Consider the following 19,756-nt stretch of genomic DNA (forward strand, 5'->3'; position numbering starts at 1 on the left):
TGCAAGTAAACAAAGATAAATCACAAGGAAGGGTGCCATGAAGGACAAAATAAATGGGCCAGGTCAGTGATTCTACAATCACCTTCTAAAAGAATTCTTGTTAGTGGTTCTGGCTGACACATTCTGCTGCTAAATTTACAGAAAAAACCTTTTTTTTTGAGACAGAAAAAAAACTCTGTCACCCAGGCTAGAGTGCTGTGGCACGATCATGGCTTACTGCAACCTCTGCCTTCCAAGTTCAAGTGATCCTCCCAACTCAGCCTTCTGAGTAGCTGGGACTACAGGCGTGTGCCACCATACCCGGCTAACTAATATTATCTTTTGAGATAGAGTCTTGCTCTGTGGCCCAGGCTGGAGTGCAGTGGCAGGATCTCATCTCACTGCAGCCTCCACCTCAAGCGATTCTCCTGAGCCTGGGAGAATCAAGGCTGAAGATTCTCAAGATCTCAGTCTCCCAAGTAGCTGGGATTATAGGCATGCACCATCATGCCTGGCTAATTTTTATATTTTTAGTAGAGATAGGGTTTCATCATGTTGGCCAGGCTAGTCTTGAACTCCTGGCCTCAAGTGATTTGCCCGTCTCAGCCTCCCAAAGTGCTGGGATTATAGGCATGAGCCACTGCGCCTGGCCCCGGTTACTTATTAATTAAAACTTTTTTTGGTAAGGCCAGGCATGGTGGCTCATGCCTATAAACCTGGCACTTTGGCTGGCCAAGGTGGGTGGATCTCTTGAGCCTGGGAGGTGGAGGCTACAGCAAGTTGTGATTGTACCAGAGCACTCCAGCCTGGGCAACAGAGCAAGACTCTCTCTGAAAACACTTTTTTTTTTTTTTTTTTTTTTTGCAGAGACAAAGTCTCTCTATGTTCCCAGGCTGGTCTTGAACTCCTGGGCTGAAGAGATCCTCTTGCCTTGGCCTCGCAAAGTGTTGGGATTACAGGTGAGCTACCACATCTGGCACACAAAACAACTGTATCAGTGGTTAAGCTTTTTTCTTGGTTTCATATTTTATTTTGTTTTTTGAGACAGTCTCGCTCTGTTGTCCAGGCTAGAGTCCAGTGGTGTGATCTTGGCTCACTGCAACCTCTGTCTCCAGGTTCAAGCAATTCTCCTGCCTCAGCCTCCTGAATAGCTGGGATTACAGGTGCGCACCACCACGCCTGGCTTATTTTTGTATTTTTAGTAGAGACAGGGTTTCACCATGTTAGCCAGGCTGGTTTCAAACTCCTGACCTCAAGTGATCTGCCTGCTGGGATTACAGGTGTGAGCCACCATGCCTGGTTTCATATTTTAGATTCAGAAACTTGCCTTAAATTGTCAATTGAAAGAACAAGTTGCAATGAGGGAATATTAATTAAAACCTGAAGACAGCCCTTTGCCCTTAATATAAGTTTTTTTGGTTGTTTAATGTGTGATTTTGTATTGTAATAAATAGGCGAAAGCAGTATGTCCTACTTGTGAAACTGAATTAAATCAGAAGGGCTCTCACAATCTTTGAGCTATGGGAACAAGCTTGCCCCCTACCAGTGCAGGTGAGAAAGGTCATATAAGAATTTAAAGGCCCAGCGCGGTGGCTCACGCCTGTAATCCCAGCATTTTGGGAGGCCAAGGCGGGTGGATCACCTGAGGCTGGGAGTTTGAGACCAGCCAGACCAACATGGGGAAACCCTGTCTCTACTCAAAATACAAAATTAGCTGGGCGTGGTGGCGCATGCCTGTAATCCCAGCTACTCGGGAGGCTGAGGCAGGAGAATCGCTTAAACCAGGAGGTGGAGGTTGCAGTGAGCCGAGATCGCACCATTGCACTCCAGCCTGGGCAACAAGAGCGAAACTCCGTCTCAAAAAAAAAAAAAAAAAAATTAAAGTGGAGGGACTAACAGAGTCAGTGGTCAGGGATTCACTCTGGAGGTGAGCTGTAACTAAGCTTTTGAAAATGGGTAGAACTGATGTCCCAGGTAGGGCAGAGTGAGTGGATTTTACAAAAAGACCTATTCAATCTTTGTTTCTCTAGTCTATGAAGACCTGCCTGTAGTGGACTTACACAGTTTTGTGTGGGTGAGGAGGCGGGTTATGTTAGTGATAGAAGAAGACAGGGTCTTACCTCTTGCAAAAAGACGCTGCTATGCAGGTGAGGTTTCTCTGAGTGAAGCTCTCCTGCTGTACATTACAATCATTCGGATACAAGCCTTCACCCACTTGAGGCTTAATCATGTCTTTCTATGTTTTGATTAAGGGACCGCCTAAGGTAGATCCCTATAGTTATTCTAATTCCATTTGCCCTGCCCAGAAAGAATTTGTAGTACATTATATCACTCATTGTTAAAATATTTAATACTTAAGCAATTTTAGAGAAAAAGAGCACTTTCCTCTAAATTTTCTTAGTCTTCGTTAATGCGTATAGCTTTATTAACAAAACTGCAATCAATGGATATTTTGGACTATTCTTTGTCAACTAACATTCTACATATACATATCAAATTCCCACAAACTTGCTATTTTAAACTGTTAGGTAATATTCAATCATTAACATGGTGCAGATTATTTAGCTACTCTCTTGCTGTCTACCTACTATTTATCTTAAAAAAAAAAAAAAAAACTGATTTGGCCGGGCGTGGTGGCTGACACCTGTAATCCCAGCACTTTGGGAGGCTAAGGTGGGTGGATCACAAGGTCAAGAGATCGAGACCACCCTGGCCAACATGGTGAAACCCCATCTCTACTAAAAATACAAAAATTAGCAGGGTGTGGCCGGGTGCGGTGGCTCATGCCTGTAATCCCAGCACTTTTGGAGGCCAAGACGGGTGGATCACGAGGTCAGGAGATCGAGACCATCCTGGCTAACACGGTGAAACTCCGTCTCTACTAAAAATACAAAAAATTAGCCCGGCGAGGTGGCAGGCGCCTGTAGTCCCAGCTACTTGGGAGGCTGAGGCAGGAGAATGGCGTGAACCCGGGAGGCAGAGCTTGCAGTGAGCCAAGATCGTGCCACTGCACTCCAGCCTGGGCAACAATGAGACTCTGTCTCAAAAAAAAAAAAAAAAAAAAAAAAAATTAGCCGGATCTGGTGGTGCATGCCTGTAATCTCAGCTACTCAGGAGGCTGTGGCAGGAGAATCGCTTGAACCTGAGAGGCGGAGGTTGCAGTGAGCCTAGATTACACCACTGCACTCCAGCCGGGCAACAGAGTGAGACTCCGTCTCAAAAAAAAAAAAAAAAAAGATTTATTTAAAAAGTGATTCAGAATTATTTCCTTGAGGTATAATTCCCAAAGTGAAAGGCTGCAGCTTTATAGCTCTTGCTACACATTTCTTTCCAGACCATGTGACAGAAAGACCAAACCAATCTATTGTGCTAATATTGAATATAAGCACCACTCACCTACTTTAGGAAAAACAGAAAATCACTATCAGAACACCTGTGCAGAATTAAGTATTCAATACATCAATAACAACCTCAGTGAATGATCTTGAACCAGCAACCTCTGCTCTCACCCGTTCTGTCCTTTGATCAATAGTAATAATAGTTTAAGATTTTTCAGGTGGGTACAGTGGCTCATGTCTGTAATTCCCGCATTTTGGGAGGCTGAGGCGGGCAGATTGCTTGAGCTCAGGAGTTCAAAACTAGCTGGGTAACATGGTGAAACCCTGCTTCTACAAAAAATTAAAAAAATCAGCCAGGTGTGCGCCTTTAGTCCCAGCTACTTAGGAGGCTGAGGTGGGAGGATTGCTTGAGCCTGGGAGGTCAAGGCTGCAGTGAGCTGAGATTGCTCCACTGCACTCCAGCCTGAATGACAGAGTGAGAGACCCTGTCTCAAAAAAAAAAAAAAAAAAGAATTTTTTTTTTCTTATGTGCCAGGAACTCTTCTAAACACTTGATTTACCTTATAGCATTTCATTTTTATAATATCTTAAGAGAGGCACGGCCGGGCGTGGTGGCTCACGCTTGTAATTCCAGCACTTTGGGAGGCCCAGGTGGGCGGAACACGAGGTCAGGAGTTCGAGACTAGCCTGAGCAACATGGTAAAACCCGGTCTCTACTAAAAATACAGAAATTAGCTGGGTGTGGTGGCAGGCGCTTGTAATCCCAGCTACTCAGGAGGCTGAGGCAGGAGAATCACTTGAACCCTGGAGGCGGAGGCTGCAGTGAGCTGAGATCATGCCACTGCACTCCAGCCTAGGCAACAGAGTGAGACTCCATCCCCTGCCCCCCCAAAAAAAGAGAGGCACTACTAGTTTCTCTTTTCTACAGGTAAGTTCTATTAACAAAGCTGTAATCAATGGATATTTTGGACTATTCCTTGTCAACTAACATTATTCTGCATATACATATCAAATTCCCACATACTTGCCATTTTAAACTGTTAGGTAATATTCAATCATTAATGTGCTGTAGATTATTTAGCTATTCTCTTACTGTTGACCTACTATTTGTCTTTTAAAAAACTGATTTAAAAAGTGATTTAGAATTATTTCCTTGAGGTATAATTCCTGAGGCTCAGAGATACAATGAGTTGCTTAAGGTCACAGAGCTAGAAAACATCAGATCTGGGGATGTTTTCAGAGCCCCTATCTTAACTCTGGGCTCTACCACCTTGGAATCCTCGAAGATTCTGCTATGGATAGGAGGAGTCTGAAAGAGCCAGCGGGACCTCCCCTTTCCCAGTGCCTGTGGGCATTTCAGCAGGGCACCTGACTCTCCTAGGGACAGGAAGAAACACCTTTTAGGTGTTAGGCAGCTGGCAGGTGCCAGTCAGCAGCTCATACCATTGCCTAAGACCTCAATCACAAAGAGCTGGGGGCCTCGGTACCAAAGTAGTGAAAAGCCAAATCCTTTTACTTTTGTGCATTTCCACCACAGGAAGTCCAGGCCAAGGCCTCAGCAACTGACTGTTTCAAGACCACCTTCTTCCCCACAGCCTCCTTAAACATCCAGGTGCAACTCCAGGGGCAGTCCTGGAGATCAGCCAAGCAGGGAGCTTGCAGACACCAGCTGTCAGCATCCCAAATATCTGATAGGCGTGGGGAGCCCTGGTGTCCTCCAGTTTGCTCCCCTCACTCTCTGAAGATAAAATCCATCAAGTTCTCAGGCAATTCCATTTCAGTAAAAATTCAGAGTGTTCCCTTCCCCATTCGCTTATTCATGGAGATATTTTCATACTTGCAGCATCAGTGTCCTGTATTTAAAACCTTAGCACAGATGCCTCATGAATGGCTGAGCCGGCCGCAAATACTCAAGGTGGCTCCCTGCACCATTTTTAGAAAGAACTTGTTGAGAATTTTCCAATATGGCTTTTAAGGGACCAACCTCCTCCCAATAGACTTTGAGCACCACAGTCGCTTGTGGCCTGCCATGGTTGTGTAAGCACACTTGGGCTTAGGCCAGCACCTGGCTTACTTACTTGACAGCATGGAGTCTCCTTCAGCCCCTACTTTTGAGGGCAGGTGCTTGGCAAGTCATTAGCGGGCTTCTATCTTATCAGTGGGTTCAATCTGCTTTCGTAGCTGCAGTCAGGATGCTGCCTATAAACACCCTGATTTCCAAGGGACCTTCTTCCAAAAGTAAACTGGAGTTGGAGAGAGAGGCAGCGCTGGCACCTTGGCACTGGGAGCCGTGCCAGGAGCCAGGCCAGCTGTACTTACAGCCGCTTGGTGAGGTAACGATTCCCCCCAGCTGTGGAAATGGAGACAGACTGCATTTGAGAAACTTGCCCAAAGTCATAAGACTATTAAGTGGAGGAGCTTGGGCTAGAACCTGGGCCTGTCGTCTCATTTGTCACCATCGTAGTTAGATACTAAACTTACTGCCATGGTGTAAGGCGGGGTATTGAATCAGCCTTGCTCAGCAGAGGAGGAAATGAAGACACAGGAAAGTCAGGTGATAGGACAGGCTGCGAATGCAGGCAGAGCTGTGCCAAGGAGTTCCCATGCCAGGAATGCTTGTGAGCTTTTCTGGAGTGCCCATTCCCTTCTCAGACTGCGGTACCTCTTTAAAAGATGGCAGGGCTGAGGAGCCGAGGAGGCGTTCCTTAAGCACAGGTTATACTAGGTCTTCTTTACCCCTCTTCACCTCCTACCCACTGCTGGGCAACATGAACTATCTTGGGCACTAAGTTCTTTTGACAAATATGAGTGTGGGCCTGTGGTCTACACTGTTCACACCAATGCCAGCTCAGTTCCCAAATCCCTAGGCTCTTGGATGGTTTCTTGGTCATCTGGTCACCCCATGCACATTCATTCAGTTAGGAGGGAAAGCAGGCTTTCTTGAGTACCTACTATATATCAGGCACTGTGTAAGCTGCTTTTCACTCACCAGCTCATCTACCCAACAACCCTACCATGTGGTATGATACCATTAGTTGCCTTGTTACAGATGGGGAAATTACTATTATTTTTTTTTCTTCTTAGATATCAGATGGGGAAATTAAAGCTTAGCAAGATTGTGAAACAAGACCAAGGTCACGCAGACCTCAGCAGCTGGCAGGAAAGCCCAGGCTTGCCCGGCCCCAGAGCCAATGCCCTTTCTACCATGCCACCCTGCCTGGGACGTTCCCTTCCCTCCACACTTTAGAAATGCAACTGGGATGATTCTTACAAGGGCATTTCCCATTCCAGAGCTGCTGTGAAGTCATGTAACTTAGGATCCTTTTTAACTTTTCCCCTGTGGTGGCATTCCCCCTTCCTCCTCCTCTTCTATTTGTCATTTATACTAAGGTGCAAATTTCTGGCATCACCACTATTGGGCAGGATCTGGGGAGTCCCAGGGGCTTTCCAGGGCCCTGAAATACTTCCATCAGCCCCCAGGGATGCCCTCACAAGACACCTAGCCTAGCTAAAAGGAAAAATCACAGAAATAGAATCTGTGGGGAGACAAGCACATGTACACCTTGCCAGCGGTACTTTCAAGGGATTACATTTTTCTGGAGAGCAACCTGGTGATAATAACAGGAACTAAAAAGCATCCATAGTCTTTCATCTGGTAATCTGGTAATGTTAGTTTGGAAAATAGGCCTCCAGGAAATATCCCAAAGGGAAAAAAAAAGTTCAAAGATATTCTCAGCACTGTTTACTACAGTTAAAAAAAAAATACTACAACCTGAATAATCCATAATAAAGCAATTGGTAGGAGACAGGTAAGAGAGTTATCTCAACCTAAGAAAATGTATGCAAAATAGTACACTCACATTCACAAGGAAATTCAAAATGGCACCAATAGTATGTAGAGACTAATCACTACTTAAAGAAAAATATTTGAGGCTGGGTGCGGTGGCTCACTCCTGTAATCCCAGCACTTTGGGAGGCCGAGGTGGGTGGATCACTTGAGGTCAGGAGTTTGAGACCAGCCTGGCCAACATGGTGAAACCCCGTCTCTACTAAAAATACAGACAAATTAGCCAGGTGTGGTGGTGCGTGCCTGTAATTCCCGCTACTCGGGAGGTGGAGGTGGGAGGATTGCTTGAACCTGGGAGGCAGAGGTTGCAGTGACCTGAGATCACGCCACTGCACTCCAGCCTGGTGACAGAACGAGACCCCATCTCAAAAAAAAAAAAAAAGAAAAAAAAAGAAAAGCACTTGATAAATACATGATGATGAGGAAAACAGAGAATGATATAAGATACACTGCTTAATAGGCTCTGTCTTTTTTAAAGCTGTTTAAATTCATCCAAGAAGATAAAAACAGACAACAACAAAACACTAACATATCCTTAAGCAGAAAAGGTGGAGGAGAGAAAGTAGGTGCAAATACAAACGCAGGAAGGAGACAAAAATATGGGTTAAAATGAAACCTATTTCATTCATTCACTCTTTTTTTTTTTTTTCTTAGCATTTCCTTGGCACCTACCATGTGCCAGACACCGGGCTATGAGCCCTGGTTTATTACAGTGATGATACAATAGGTTGCTGTCACTGCTAGACCTTTGTCATCAGAGGGCTTCCTATGCTCAGGGGACAGCACTCTCCAGATCCTGGCTCGCTGCCACAGTTGTCACTCTGAGTGGAGGAGAACGGACGTGGCCCTCAGAAGGCAAGCTGCTGCCCGAAGGACCTGAGTCTGCCGGACTCCACCTGGAGCCAGAGCCACGATCCTCTTCATAACATGAGGCCTTTTATGGCTCTATCTGCTGCCCACGGTCTGGGCCCAGTGGTAGTAGAGGGGTGACAAGGACTCCACATGCATGGCACTGAACTTCTCCATCAGAGTAGCCCCCTCCAAAACCACAAACATACACCGCACAAGTCACATGCGTTTAAACACAGGAGTCACCACAGCTTTGGTGAAAACTGGGGGCTACCAGCTTGCAGATAAGCTGTTGAATTCTACCTTAGGATGACACAGCTGATTTCACCCCCAGAGCACTGATGGGACAGGTATGGCAGACAGCTGGACCTGGGCACGGGGCAGCCACAGACCCCAGGATCTTGGGGAGAAGATCCACGAGCTGGGATTCCCAATGTTTAAAATACCTGATAAAATGGCTGGGCATGGTGGCTCACACCTGTAATCCCGGCACTTTGGGAGGCCGAGGCAGGTGGTCCACTTGAGGTTAGGAGTTCAAGACCAGCCTGGCCCACATGGGAAAACTCCGTCTCTACTAAAAATACAAAAATTAGCCAGGTGTGGTGGCATGTGTCTGTAATCCCAGCTACTCGGGAGGCCGAAGCAGGAGAAGTGCTTGAACCTGGGAGGTGGAGGTAGCAATGAACCAAGATTGTGACACTCCACTCCAGCCTGAGCAACAGAGTAAGACTCTGTCTCAAAAACAAAAACAAAAACAAAAACAAACCCCAAAAAACAAACCTGCACATGTACCCCTTGAATCTAAAAGCTGAAATTTTAAAATAAATAAATAAAAATACCTGAACAGCTGGACCGAATCTTCCCAACGCTGTCTTGAGGCAGCATCAGTGGCCTTTGCCCTGGTGCCTTAAGCTAAGGCCTCATGGCTTGCCAGGCCCTGTGGAGGGAGGATCCTGGCTGCAGGAGGCAGAGCAGGTGCCAGGCTGCACTTCCACATCAGAGAACACACAGTGCAGCAGCCACTTCTTTACTTTTGGACAGCAGGGCCAGGGCCCCCAAATCTGTGATTTTTTAAAAGGTCCTGAGGTGATTTTCATGCTCCATGAGCTTCGGGAGTCACTGAAAATGCGGACCAAACACGCTGTCTTTGGAATCAGAAAGATCTGGGCTCAAATCCCAGCTCTGTCACTCATTAGCTCTGGGACCTGGGGAAATAACTTAACCCCCTGAGCCCCAGTCTCCTTACCTGTAAAATGGGGACAATAATACCCACATCATGGAGTTACAACAGGACAGGTGCTTGAGCACACTGAGTCCCTCATCTTAGCGCACATCACACGCTGTAATTACTGGTTTACTGGTCTAAGTGTCCTGTGCCTGGACACACCTGGAGGGCAGGTGTCCTGTTTACTCTTTTATCTCCAGCGTTTAGCACAGGGTTTTTTGCCCTCAAGAGCACTCACTCTATTCACTGTGGAATAAATGGGTGTTGGGAGGATTGATAACATGTGGAAGGTGGCTACCACAGTGCCAACTCATGGGAGGCGCTTAACATTAAGTTCCCCTGATACATGACAATGTCCATTAAAAACACACACACAGGTAGTAGCTTTCCTCAGTAGGCAGTTCTCAGCCTTATCCCTGCCCCTGAATTAAATTATTCCACTTACAAGAATCCTATGGGAGCACACTGTTTAAGGACCACAGGCTGATGAGAGGCCACCACTGCTTTATTTCTACTGTACGTGTCTACTTTCAACAGCACAGGGCCATGGTCTCTTACAAGAGAAGGTGAAAAGTCTCCCTCACTGCTAAGCTCATGGTGTCGCTCAAAGCCACTCACCCCACAGACTGTCGTGGTCCCACAGCAGCCACTAATAACGGAACCATTTCTGTTCTCCTTGGAGTGGCAGTTGGCAGCGGCAAACAGGAAGTTGTCTTGAAGTAGGGTGTGGTTATGCCCTGTCAACATATGCGTACAGAGACACATACTTTTTTTTTTTTTTTTCCCCTTTCTGGCCCCCTTCTCTCTCCCTTCTTTAGAAGCAAAAGGTCTGAGTTATTTTGGTGAAAACAAACTTTTTACATGATTTAAGATCAACCATCACTACCACACAAACAAAATCCCAGGACAGAAAGGGGCCTAAAACACAGCAAAGGGTCTATTTTCCTGCCACCAGTCACTCACTTGTGGCATTTAGTTAGGCACTGACTGTGTGTGTGAGTGGGTGTGCTTTTTCCCCTTTATTTCTCTGGGTACACAGGAAACAGAGCCCTAGCTAGAAACCAGCCAGACACGCTGCCCAGCATCCTAGTGAGCCCGTCAGTCCACCTGTGGGCCAGTCGCCTGCGTTGATTCAGGGCCTGCAGTGTGCACGCACTGGACAAGGCCCATCGTGGACAGGAAAGAAGGAAAAAATCAGGGTGCTAGTTTCAAGCAATTTGTACAGTTTGAATAGAAAGGACCCTGAACATGTCTTAACACAAAGTACATATAAAAACAACAAAGAAACACAATGGCTGAGTAGATAAGTGCACTGAGTAGATAATACAGGGACATAAACGTGGGGCATTGGGGTTGACACGCCGGGAAGGTTCATTGCAGCTGGCTTCCCGGTGCTCTGAAAGGTGTGCTAGAAAATTTTCCACTCCACTCCTTCTCAGGCCGGAGGCTGGTGCCTCCAGAAGGGCTGTCCAAAATAGACTGGTCCCCAACCCAGCCTCCTACTCCTGACCTCTTTCTGAGGCAGCTACTCTCCCCGCTCCCCGCCTCAGCCCTGTCTCGGCTCCAGCTCCAGCCCACAGACCGAGAGCACTGTCTATGCTAACACTCATCTTGCTAAATGGCTCGTGGGCTGCCAGCATGATCTGCCTGCCAGGATCTCTGTTCCGTGACCTGCGCCCAGCCCCACGCCGTCCTGTGTGGCCCTCGTGCCCTGCGCTCACACTTACACATCCCGGGGAGGCCGCCTTGCCGTTTGGATAAGGAGGCTAAGCCAGTGACATGCTGGGCAATGCGACTCGTGGTAGTAGATGTTTCCTGGCTCCTGGATGAGGGCCCTGGCCAGTCAGAACACACCACTTCCCCTTTAAGAGAGCACGCCCAGACGAGATTAGGGAAAGGCAGAAAGAAAAGCCCGGAACAGTCAGGGTTGTATCCTGAATTTGGCAGATGAACTTGGGTATTCCTGAACCGCACACACAAGGTGTGGTCAGAGGCAGCAGGCTCCTCAGAGGAGTATCAGAGCCAGCGCTGTGTGTGCAGGGCTGGGCCTTCCCGCAGCCCCGGAGCTGCTGTCTGTCTGGCCTAGGTCCCGGGTCCCGGGTCACCAGGCAGCCTGAAGACACCTCAGGCCTTCCCACTCCCTCTTCGCTCAGGGCCTGTCCATCTTGATAGGCAGAGTCCACTTCATTACCTAGCACTATGCCTTAGAGAGAGTAGAGACGTCATTATAATGATTGGAAAATACTTTTGTGGGTTGTTGGAACTATTGATTTAAGCAGGGAGATCTCATTTATTCTGGATATTTAGAAAGTTTAGTCCCTGATCTTGGCCAAGGACAGTAGCTTTGGAGGGGGGAGAATGCCTACCAAAACAATGGTTCACAAAGGCCACACGTTATGTGAAATGTCCAGAATAGGTAAAAGCATAGAGACAGAAAGCAGACTTGTGGTTGTCAGGGGCAGGCTGGGAAAAGAAGGTGGGGGGAGTGACTGCTTAATGGGCACAGGGGTCTTCTTTAGGGGTGGTGGTTACACAACATTGTGAATGTACTCAATACCACTGAATTGTACATTTTAAAACGGTTAATTTTCTGTGATGCAAATTTAAAAAAAAAACAGTGGCAAAGTATGTTTTGCGCATCTTTGTCTTCTACTAGGACCTCTCCTGTGTGGCATCCAACATTTCTTTGTAAAACCTGGTTATTACCTGATGAATATTAAATCAACCTTAGCTAAGGGATACATGCCTTTTAGTAAAAAAAAAAAAAAAAATTAAACCTTTAAGATACAAAAGTATTCCAAGACTCAAAAGTACGACTTTCCTGGAGAATTTTGGACTGTGGGGAGACAGCACTCCCTCACGTCATGATCACACACTTCCTCTCATCACACACAAGCTAGGCAGAGCCTACTAGGCATTAGAGAGATTAGAGAGGGCATTATAATGACTGCCTATGTAAGATGGTCTCCTGTGGGGACCATCCCTTCAGCCACTTGAAAACATAACCAAAGCCAGAGACAGTGAGTCCCCCGTGGGAGAATTATTCAGGGAGAACATAACTGGACTTCTGGGTTCTTGGCTTCATTTTCCCCTCTTGTTGAGAGAGTTTCTTCCCAGAATTGAGGAGAATTCATCAGTTTCAGATTGAGAGGGAGTTGTGCTGGCTGGCAAAGCAGAACTAGTTTCCACAGTTCAATTTGTTTGGAATGTAGTAGGGGGGTGTCGAGGGGGTATAAACTGACCACCCATCTGACCAGCCCTCGTTTTCAGTCATTTGCAGCTTTGGCTGGAGATTGTCTGTTCCCAAGAGTTAGGCTGTGGGCGTTGTTCCCTGATCCCAGGCTAGCAGGTCAAGGGCCCCTGGGCACATTCCCTTCACCCAGGGGACTGTGGAGTAGAGGCCTTCTGGATGTTGCAATGCTTAGAAGAAACACAGATGAAAGGGCAGGCCCGAGGCCTGGGAACCTGTGTCTTTCCAGAGACAAACGTGAGTTGCTTTCCTAGTATCTCTGCAAAGAGTTCCAGGATGACCTGGAGGACAGAGATGGGAACAGCTACTCTTGGGCCAGCTCTCCCAGACCAATCTGGACCTTCTAGAGCATTGGCCCCTGCCTCTTGCAGCCCTGCTCTCCCTCCCTATCTCAGGTGCCCGTGTAGGCTTTTGGTAGCCTTACACCTGAGGTAGCCTAAGTTCTCAGCAAACATGTGGGTTAGGATAATAAGATGCAATATTTACTCCAGCTTCTGAAGAGCAGCAAGTTTAGAACCGTAACTCTAAATACAAAAACAGGCAGGTTCAATCTAATTTAAAAATGGGCAAAGGGCTGGGCATGGTTGCTCACGCCTGTAATCCCAGCACTTTGGGAGGCTGAGGCAGGTGGATCACGAGGTCAGGAGTTCGAGACCAGCCTGGCCAATACGTTGAAACCCCCGTCTCTACTAAAAATACAAACATTAGCTGGGTGTGGTGGTGCCCACTAATGACTCCAGTCACCAGTCATTAGGGAAATGCAGATTGAAATCACAGTGAGGTATCATTTCACACCCACTGGGATGGCTGTTAACAAACAATGAAAATAACAAGTCTTGGTGAGGAAGTGGGGAAGTTGGATCCCTCGTGCACTGTTGTTGGGAATGTAAAATGGTACAGCCACTATGAAGAAGAGTATGGCAGTTCCTCAAAGAATTAAAAATTGAGTCAGCACGTGATCACACGATCTAGCAATATCACTTCTGGATATATATGCAAAAGAATTGGTATCTCAAATGTGGGTATACCCACATTCATAGCAGTATTACTCACAATAGTCAAAAGGTGGAAGCAACTCAAGTGTCTATCAATGAATGAATAGAGAATCCTATAATGGAATGTTTTTCAGCCATAAAAAGGAAATTCTGACATATGCTACAACCTGGACAAACTTTGGGGACATTATGCTAAGTGAAATAATCCAGTCACAAAAAGACAAATAATGTATGATTCCACTTATATGAGGTACTCGAGATAGTCAAATTCATAGACAGAATGGCGGTTGTCAGGGATTGTAAGGGAGGAGGAATGGGGGGGTTATTGTTCAATGGGTATAGAGTTTCAGTTTTGCAAGATAAAGAGTTCAGGAGAGGGCTAGGGGCAGTGGCTCACACCTGTAATCCCAGCATTTTGAGAGGCCGAGGCAGGAGGATCTTTTGAGTTCAGGAGATTGAGACCAGCCTGAGTAATATGGCAAAACCCTTTCTCCACAAAAAATACAAAAATTAGCTGGGCATGGTGGTGTGCACCTGTAGTCCCAGCTACTGGGGAGGCTGAGGTGGGAGGATGGCTTGAATCCAGGAGGCGGAGGTTGTAGTAAGCCGAGATCACTGTACTCCAGCCTGGGTGACAGAGCTAGACCCTGTCTCAGAATAAAAAACAAAAAACAAAGAGTTCAAGAGAGGATGGTGCTGATGGTTGCATAACAATGTGAAGATACTTAATGCCACAGAACTGTACGTTAAAAATTAAGGTGGGTAAATTTCACGTTAAGCATATTTCACCACAATTAATTTTTTAATAAAAAAGTTAAATATAGAATTACCATATGGACCAAAATTCCACTCCTAGGTATATATCCAAAGGAATTGAAAACAGATACTCACACAAATCCGTGTCCACAAATATTCATAGCTGCTCTATTCTTAAGAGCCAAAAAATTGGAAACAACCCAAACGCCCATCCGTGGATGAGTGGATAAACAAAAATTGTGCTACATACATACAATAAAAGAATACTCAGCCATAAAAAGGAATGAAGCATGATACATGCTACAATACAAATGAGTCTCAAAAACATGATGGTAAATGAAAGAAGCCAGACACAAAAGATCATATATATATATATAGTATGATTCCATTTAAATGAAATGTCCAGAATAGGTAAATCCACAGATACAAAAAGCAGATTGGTGATTAGCAGGGGCTGTATGTGGTGGGGGAGGGGGAATAACTGCTTAATGGGTATGAGGTTTTATTTTGGAGTGTGATGAAACATTTTGGAACTAGATAGAAGTGGTGGTTGCACAACATTGCCAATGTACTAAATGCCACTGAATTGTTCAGTTTAAAACAGTTAGCTTTATGTTTTGTGAATTTCATCCAAATTTTAAAAAAGCCTGCAGAAAGTAAGAGCAAGGATAATTTACAGCAGAACAATTAGTTTCAAGATAACTGAGTTACCTTTAAAACCCTTTCTGAAATCACTTAAAGGAGGTAATTTTTAAGTTAAGGTAATTAAGGCAGCCAGCAGGATACAGCAAACAGGCACTCTAAGACAGCAGTTCCCAAACGCTAATGCTACCAATTTGGGTCCACAAAGAAGTGTTAATTTGTCTTAAACAATGTGATACATAAACACACACATGCATATACATGCACATGTACATACAGATTTTTCTGAGTTTACGTCCTCCCTACGTTTCTGCGTTAGGATCTCCTTTACGTATTGATAATGAAGATAGATTGGTTGGTGCTTTGTTACTCTTTAGGGGGTGTTGTTTTGGTTTTAGTGCCCTTACTTCATAAAATAAAACCTGAATTCAGGGCCAGGCGCAGTGGGTCACGCCTGTAACCCCAGAAATTTGGGAGGCCGGGGTGGCAGATCACTTAAGGTCAGGAGTTCAAGACCCACCTGGCCAACATGGTGAAACCTTGTTTCTACTAAAAATACAAAAATTAGCCGAGCGTGGTGGTGCACACTTGTAATCCCAGATACTCAGGAGGCTGAGGCAGAATCGCTTGAATCAGGAGGTGGAGGTTGTAGTGAGCTGAGATTGTACCACTGCACTCCAGCCTGGGTGACAGAGTGAGACTCCGTCTCAAAACAAACCAAAAAAACCCCTCTGAATTCAAACAACTACCACCACCACTACCAATGCCACCACACATAAACACACGCACATGCACACACACGAACACAGGCTCCACTAGCTATTTACAAATGGGACACTGAGGCACAGCTCTTCCTCTTGCCAACCTGATCGTTCATCCCTGATACAGCCGCCATTTCCACAAAGTAATCATCATTATCCCATGGACTCAGGTCTTAGACCTTGAAGTTGGGACTAACAGATTCTCAACAGGCAAGAAAAACCCCACAGGTAACCATTCTCTGCAGGCCCCCTTCTCCAGGAGTGCAGTCGCCATCCACACTCCTGCCCAGGGGCTGCCAGGCATGGCTTCACCGCAGGCTCCATCTAGGGCGGTGCATCAGGTAAGCAGTGTGCCAGATAAGCGGTGAGCCAGGTAAGTGTGCCAGTTTAGTGCCAGTTTAGTGGCACCTCCCGAGTTCAGTCCTGACTGTTGGAGAATTCTCCTTTATGCCAAGCTCCCATGTAATGACCACTCATGAATCCCATGTCTGCGTTGTGGGAGTCAATATGAACCAGTCTAATCCCTCTTCCATGGAACATCTTGCCAAATGTTTGTTCCTTGAAACTTCCTTCTCTCAGGCTAAACACCCTGAGATGTCTTCTTAAACTATTCCTTACAAAGCATCATTTTCATTACTTCCTGATCTCGGTTCTCTTGGCTGCTCTTGTTCTTCACAGACCATGGAACTCAGAAGGGAGAGCATTACAGATGGGGTCTGACCAGCTTCTACAGATCTGTTCTGGACATTATTCTCCTATTAATGCAGCCAGAGATCCAGTCTAGATTTTTTATTTCTGATAGCTGCCTCATCCCTAAGTTTTATTTCACACATTTGGCTGCCAAGCTGCAAATCCACAGGTATCCTTTAAAAATGTCATCTTGTTGGATTCAGTCTACTGCTCCAGTCTGTTGAGATGTTTTTGGAATCTGATTCATTAACATAATCTGCTCTCCCTCCCAAATCTACCACCTGAAACCTCGATCAGCCTGCCATCAACGCCAATCTTCTTCCAAGTGCTCATACACAACGTGGACGAGGACAGGCCCAAGTGGGCAACTCGATACATCCCTCGGTGCAACAGTGGCCTTTGAACAGCACTCTTGAGGTGTGGTTGTACCGAACCATGTGCCATTCAGGGCAGGTGTCTCATGTGGCCCACATTTCTTCATCTCCCTGGTAGGATCTCATGGGTGACTTTGACAAATGGGACTAAAGATAGGCCTCCTCTCACTGTTGGTTGTGAAGGTTAAGTGTGAAGTTCTTCAAGCAGGGTATTACACACAATGAGCAGTCCAACACTGCCTTTAGTACAGAGAAGAGATAATAATAATAATAATAATAACAATAATAATAATAATAATAAATGGTTTTCCAATTCCTAGACAAACTACCTTCCTTATTGGCAACCATATACAGACATTAGAAAGCTGTAATCTATAGAAGGAGCACTGACATCCAAGAGCTGGAGTCCAAATCCCAGCTCTCCTTCCAGAATGTCTATGTTCTGAGGTTAGCAGTACCTCCCCTCTCCAGCGCTATAGGGAAGAGTCAATGACATCAGGCATGTAAAAGAGGTTTCAAAGTTGAGTCAGACTATGCAAACATAAAAGAATAGTATGCTGATTACTGTTATAAATAAGTCAAGATACCATTTCCATTGGCAGAGACCTGCCTGTGAAGCCAAGGAGGAACCTATAGATGTACTCAGGCTGACAGGAGGAACAGGTCTTTCAGCACACAGCAGCTGGATTACTTTGATAATGAGATTCCTGATCTCCTCTCCTGGTAGCAATCATCTCCTCTCTCATCTCAGACCAGAGCCAAAGCTGGCTTATAAAGAAAAAGTAGTGGGTCTTGCTACCATACTCGCAGAGAAAGCCTGTGGGAACACACTTTCTCTCCATGGTCCCCTTATTGAGACCAGGACCTGAGTATCAGCAGCAGGGAACCGGCAGGTGATGAAGGGCCCTGAGAGTTGCTTTTAGCTCCCCTATGGCTTGACCCCAGTCAGTCCCTGAGCTTCCATCCTAGATGGTGGTTTCTAAGAACAGCAGGCTTTAGGCTCTGACATTCTCAGGGCAGGCTCTCAGAAACCCTGTTCTCACTCCAGCTGAGGATGTTGGTGTCTTCACGGAATAAATGGTCTTGACTAAAAACCAATCTTGGAAACATTTTGCAAAGCATGGTCAGAGACCACCTGTTGGCCTTTAGAATCTCAGGATCAAGGATATCCCACAGCAGGGGAAGAAGGAAAGGAAGTGGCATGGCCAACCACATGCCTCTGAGAAGAGAGCAGCATTAAGATGGGAGGCAATAACTAATATAAATGAATTTTCCTCTCCTCGTCCATCTAAGGTTAGTTTCCCAACTTCCAGGGGGAATGAACACTAAGGGCAGATAAAAAAAAAACACAGATGCTCTCTGACTTACGATGGGATTATATCTGGATAAACCCATCATAAATTGAAAATATCATAAGTCAAAAATGCATTTAGGGGACGGTCACAGTGGCTCATGCCTGTAATCCCAGCACTTTGGGAGGCTGAGGTGGGTGGATCACCTGAGGTCAGGAGTTCAAGACCAGCCTGGCCAACATGGTGAAACCCCATCTCTACTAAAAATACAAAAATTAGCAGGGTGTGGTGGTGGAAGCCTGTAATCCTGGCTACTTGGGAGGCTGAGGCAGGAGAATCCCTTGAACCCGGGAGATGGAGGTTGCAGTGAGCCAAGATTGTGCCATTGCACTCCAGCCTGGGCGATGAGATTGAAAGTCCATCTCAAAACAAACAAACAAACAAACAAACAAAAATCACGCATTTAATACAATAACCTAACTGAACATCATAGCCTTAGCCTACCCTATCTTAAATGTGCTCAGAACATAACCTACAGTCGGGCAGAATCCCCTAACACAAAGCCTATTTTATAATAAAGTGTTGAATATCTCATGTAATGTATTGCATATTATATTGAAAATGAAAAACAGAATGGTTACATGGGTACTTAAAGTACAGTTTCTACGGAATGCATGTCACTTCTGTACCATCTTGAAACCAAAAAATCGTAAGTCGAATCATTGTAAGTCAGGCACCGTCTGTATCTATATGTAATTGTTGGCAAGTCACTGAGAGATTTATGCCAATGAATCTATTAACAGATCAAGGAGTTGGCCCAGAAAGGAAGTGGGAGCGAAGGGGCCCAGAAGGGAAGGTAACAATTCCTGACATAGTTTCTGGAGCCTACTGGTCCACAAGCTTCCCTTACTCAACCTACCCCTAATAAGAGTCTCTCTCGAGACAGGTGGGCTGCCACAGTCACCTAAGAATCATCGTAAGCCACATGAAAGCTAATTCAGACTTTCATAGCCACTGATAACTTTTAAACATATTCCTGTCTTTCTCTTATTGCATTTCCTTTGACTATGCACCCACACAGAGATGGTGCCTGGTTCTATAAACTGATGCATGAGGGGAATAAACTCACAGATGAATCTGTACCCCATGGAGGTTCCTGCAGTGTTCTGATGCTGAGGCAGGACAAGGCTTGGTCGATTGGTGTTATGGGTTAAATTTCTCCACTTCAAACTTCCTATGTTGATCTCTTAATCCCTAGTACCCGAGAATATAAGCACATTTGGAGAGAAAGTCTTTGAAGAGGTGACTAAGTTAAAATGAGGCCATTAGGATGGGGCCCTAATCCAATAGGATAGGTGTCCTTAAGGAAGGGACGACAATGGCACAAGTCCAGAGGGTGGATCACATGAAGAGGCGGCAAGAGGGCGCCATCTGCAAGCCAAGAACAGGCCTCAGGAGAAACCAAACTTGCCGGCACCTTAATCTTGGACCTCCAGCTTCCAGAATTGTGAGAATATAAACTTTGGTTGTTGAAGCCACCCAGGCTGTTTCATTTTGTTATGACAGCCCTATCATACCAAGACAATTGGTTCACCTAAAAACCACGCAAGTTCACCAGATCAGGGAGAAAAAGTATAGGATGGAGGCAGAGGCCTAGGTGCAGCTCAGATGCACCCTCCTCCTTGGGCTGTGTTTCAGAGCAGTGTGACAGAGCAGGAATGCGGCCTGGCTTCAGTTACCCGCACGAGAGCACTCTTT

The 19,756-nt window shown here is 45.8% G+C and overlaps 1 protein-coding gene across 9 annotated transcripts in view; it reads right to left on the reverse strand.

Moving 5' to 3' along the window:
- The window catches only part of ATXN7L1 (ataxin 7 like 1), a 270,423-nt gene that overhangs the window by 62,395 nt on the left and 188,272 nt on the right, over positions 1-19,756 (reverse strand). The window contains exon 1 of one of the 9 annotated variants that reach the window (XM_054495143.2): positions 10,966-11,045. The exons of the other annotated variants lie outside the window; for them this stretch is intronic. The gene's annotated coding sequence lies outside the window, so the exon portion shown is untranslated. Of the gene's footprint in view, positions 1-10,965; positions 11,046-19,756 lie in introns of those variants that run through there. 9 annotated transcript variants of the gene reach the window in all.

The sequence above is a fragment of the Pongo pygmaeus genome, chromosome 6 (genome assembly GCF_028885625.2).
Source record: "Pongo pygmaeus isolate AG05252 chromosome 6, NHGRI_mPonPyg2-v2.0_pri, whole genome shotgun sequence".
Taxonomy (NCBI): domain Eukaryota; kingdom Metazoa; phylum Chordata; class Mammalia; order Primates; family Hominidae; genus Pongo; species Pongo pygmaeus.